This window comes from Bidens hawaiensis, unplaced genomic scaffold, assembly GCF_021521415.1.
Source record: "Bidens hawaiensis isolate Kalapana, Puna unplaced genomic scaffold, B.hawaiensis_p1.1 tig00004444_1, whole genome shotgun sequence".
Classification (NCBI taxonomy): domain Eukaryota; kingdom Viridiplantae; phylum Streptophyta; class Magnoliopsida; order Asterales; family Asteraceae; genus Bidens; species Bidens hawaiensis.
The window spans coordinates 320,534-325,178 of NW_027491267.1; positions in this window are offsets into that span (position 1 = coordinate 320,534).

Consider the following 4,645-nt stretch of genomic DNA (forward strand, 5'->3'; position numbering starts at 1 on the left):
TTCCACCACCGAGGAGGACAGTCGCGGACCGGGCCCGACCGGCCAATGCTGGCGCGAGAGCCAGCATCGCACCACCCGCCATTGGAGTTGCTACGAACTGGCAGATCCCGTCGAACATTCTAAATACCATTGCTCATTCTGCTCAGTTTCACGGGTTGCTTCATGAGAACCCGCACTCTCATCTCACCCGCATCGTGCGTATCTGCGACACTTTCCATCTTGCGGGCGTTTCCGAAGACGCCGTTAAGCTCCGCGTCTTTCCGTTTTCACTCGCTTATCAAGCGAGTTTGTGGCTCGAGTCCCTCCCACAGGGCTCTATTGCTACTTGGGCTGCCATGCAGACCCAATTTCTTGAAAAATACGATCCTCCGGCTAAGGCCGCTCGTTTGCGTAACCAGATACATTCTTTCCAGATGGACGACACAGAGAGTTTTTACGAGACCTGGGAGCGATTCAAGAATTTATTAGCGTTGTGCCCGTACCACGGCTTGCAAGATTGGGCGGTCGTCGAAAAGTTTTATAATGGAGTGACGTACGCGACACAGAGTATGCTCGACACGGCGGCGGGAGGTAATCTATTGACAACCAAGGACCCTGATGAGTGTATCGCTTTATTTAACGGGTTAGCTATGAGTGGGTATCAGAGACCACCCGCCAGAGGAGGTAAGACCGTCGATTCCATCTCACGAGGCATGCATTCGGTGGACACCACCACCGCACTAACGGCACAGGTCGAGGCATTGGCGAAGATGGTAAAGGATATGCAGACGAAGAGTAAGTTGTGTGAGATCTGCAGAGGGGGGCATGATACCGTTCAGTGCCCAGTCAGTTCGCAGGAGGAGGCCGTAGACTTCATGGGAAATCCAAACCGAAATCCAAATTCTTCCAATTCTTACAATTCGGGATGGAGAGGCAATCAGAACTCCAATTGGAGGAGCGGCAGCCAGTCCGGTTTTCAGCAACGCCAGAGTTTATTTCAGGATGCGGGCGAAGGAGCGAGCAGTGGGGAGAAGAAGCCTACATTGGAGGAGATGATGGCGCAGCAAACACAGATGTTGTCACAGCTCATGGCACGAGGGGATTCCCGACACAAGGAGACACAGGAGAAGTTCCGCGAACACGAGCAATTCATGAGGAATCAGACAGCGTCGATTCAGGATCACGAGCAGCAGATGGGGGAGATTGCCTGTCGGTTAAATGAGAGGCCGCAGGGTACGCTACCGAGTAATACCGAGCAGAACCCAAGAGGATTCGCGAAGGCTGTGACGACGAGGAGCGGTGCAGGGGCACGAGATGAGCCCGTGATTCAGTAGAGATCTAGAGGAGGAGTTGTCGAGGAGCCTGCAGTCGATGGAGAGGAGCAGGTGGATGAGGAGATTCAGATGGAGTCCCCGCCGGCCCAGGTGCATCAGAGGAGCATCCCAGGGAGTTCAGCACAGGCCGAGAGACAGCAATCACCGAGCGAGCCACCGAGAATTTACAAACCCCGACTGCCATACCCCGGGAGAGTCCGTAGAGATAGAGATGAGGAGCAGAACACCAAATTCTTTGATCTTCTGAAGCAGCTTTACCTTAATATCCCATTCCTTGAGGCACTCAATCAGATGCCTAAACACGCGAAGTTTCTTAAGGATATTCTTTCGAATAAGGAGAAGTTAGCTGAGGTAGCTTCCCTCCCTCTGAGTGCTAGTTGTTCTGCTATCTTACAGAGGAAGCTACCAGAGAAGAGAGCCGATCCAGGGAGTTTCACAATTCCCTGCACCTTGAGTGATGATACAATGGTTCATGCGCTGGCTGATCTTGGTGCCAGTATCAATCTCATGCCGTATTTTGTGTATCGCAAGCTGGGTTTAGGCGAACCGAGGCCTACCAAGATGAGAACGTCACATTTGACGTTCGACAGTCACCTAAGCATCCCAAATCAACTGATGACTCCCTATGCTTCATTGATACGATCATGACTCATGTGGGGGAGTTTTCCAGGGACCCCGGTGGAGGCCCCGCCTCAGACACACATATCCTAGATAGGGAGACCCCGGAGGTTGAGATGGTCGCCTTGACTGAACACCCCCCTGATGTTGGCATTGAGTCGTCTTCCTCTGATTCTGAGTTATCTACCGGAGTTCATCGTGTTCATCAGTGGCTTGAGTTGGAAGAGTTACGGGACCGTACTTACGCGCAGTCAGATTGTTATAAGCAGCAGGTGAAGGAACTGCAAGATCGTAAGTTAGAGGGTATTGACCAGTTTAAGTGTGGGGATATGGTCTTATGGTATAATTCCCGGTTGAGGTTATTCTCGGGAAAGTTGAGACCACGTTGGTCAGGTCCGTTTAATATTACTGAGGTTTTCCCGGATGGCACTGTTCAGATAAAGGACAAAGGCGGGACGTTTATGGTGAACGGTGATAGACTGATGCACTACATTGGTGAGCCGATGACTGATCAGACGGTCGAGGTATTCTACCTTGACCCAATCTCCGAGATGTAGACGTGTGGATGCATCCCTCGGGAGACTGCCCGAGTTGTAGAGTTTGTATTTTTGTTATATGTTTGTGCTATTTGTTTTATTTGTTTTGTCTATTTCAGGATGTTCCAAGATGACACCGCTCTTACTCAATCTCCATTCTAGTCGGTCGATTTAAGGGGTGTTCCATTATTGAAAAAAAACAAAAACACAAAAATATGTTTATTTGTTTATGTTTTTGTTTTCCGTTGTATACGCTGCTACATGCGAGCGAGTTTGAGCTTCTGCAGGTTATATTATGCGCATAGTAGCTATGGTGGCGTTGTGGAACAGGTTCTCTCGAGGTTGCGGCCGCGAATGATATGCTATACGGTCGTTTGGATACTACTCAGCTGTTGAGGATTCTGCACACAAACCAGGGGAGTAACCCGTTCTTTGTTTTTACTCTTGTATACTTTATTTTTATTTTCTGGCTTATTTTTATTTTATTATATTTCTTTTCCTTATACTCATCGAGGACGATTTCGTTCTAAGTGTGGGGATGGGGTTTATTTTACTTAGTTGTAGGAAAATTTTTGAAAAAAATAATAATAATAATAATAATAATAATAATAATAATAATAATAATAATAATAATAATAATAATAATAATAATAATAATAATAATAATAATAATAATAATAATTTTTGAAAAATTGTCCCTTGAAATATGTTTTCTCTACGTTAAACAGGTAATGATATTATTACCGAGTAGTGTTTGTTTCATAATCTCTTGGTGTCTTTTAATATTTATATATATAATAAATAAGAACAGTGCCCATTAGACCCGCACGTAATGTATGGTAACCAAACGGTTTAGACTCAGTAATCGTGTGTCGGTAGGCTCAGCCTTTAAGAATGAAAGGGCAGTTTGGTTGTTGACCTAATTGAACCTTTTAAATGGCCTGACTTTAGTGGGAAACATCTTATGGGTTTTGTTTGTTTAACTAAGCTTGTGACAGGACTGGAATGAAAAGCCGGGTAATACTCAAGCCTGGAGTCACATGATCGTCTATATATTATTTGTATAATCTTTTGTATATGTGTCTATTCTTGTGATGCTCCGTACTCTGTTGCGCGGTGGCGCAGACCTGAGCCTTGATGCATTTCTGTAGTTTCATCCAACATGGTATATAAAAAAAAAATTAAAAAAAATAAAAAATAAAAAAATGCAAAAAGCCAAATGGCAGAAAAAATTATTTTAAATCAAAACCACCATGAAGGAAACTACCGTCGGTCGATCTTGACCAAGCTAGAGTTTATAGGTTGTATTTGAGTCGAAATGTTTTAATCATGTAGCAAAAGGTTTAAGTCAAGTTGGGGTGGCTCGGCCCGGTAAAACCATAACGGAATTGGTAAAGTGGCAGCAATGCTTTTGGGTGTGGGTTCCACTTAGTCATACAAATTAATAGAATTGTCACGCCTTATTTTCCTCGGTAAGTAATAGGGGCATGGGTTTAAAGTGGACAGCAATACCGGCAATCGACCTGATCTAGCTTATTAGGTGAAAATTGGAAGGGGTAACGGGTCACTTGTTCTAAAACTTTAAAAAGAAAAATATTAATATTAATAGTAAATAAATAAAACCAAGATCGTAAGTTAGAGGGTATTGACCAGTTTAAGTGTGGGGATATGGTCGTATGGTATAATTCCTGGTTGAGGTTATTCCCGGAAAAGTTGAGATCCCGTTGGTCAGGTCCGTTTATTATTATTGAGGTTTTCCCTGATGGCACTATTGAGATTAAGGACAAAGGCGGAACATTTATGGTGAACGGTGATAGACTGATGCACTACATTGGCGAGCCGATGACTGATCAGATGGTCGAGGTATTCTACCTTGACCCACTCTATGAGATGTAGACGTGTGGATGCATCACTCGGGAGACTGCCCGAGTTGTAGAGTTTGTATTTTTGTATTTGTGTGTGCTATCTGTTTTATTTGTTTTGTCTATTTGAAAAAAAAAAATTATAAAAACCAAAAGCACAAAAATATGTTTATTTGTTTATGTTTTTGTTTTCCGTGTTGTACGCCGCTACATGCGAGCGATTTTGAGTTTTGCATGTTACATTATGCGCATAGTAGCTATGGTGGCGTTTTGGAACAGGTTCTCCCGAGGTTGCGCCCGCGAATGAAATGCTATA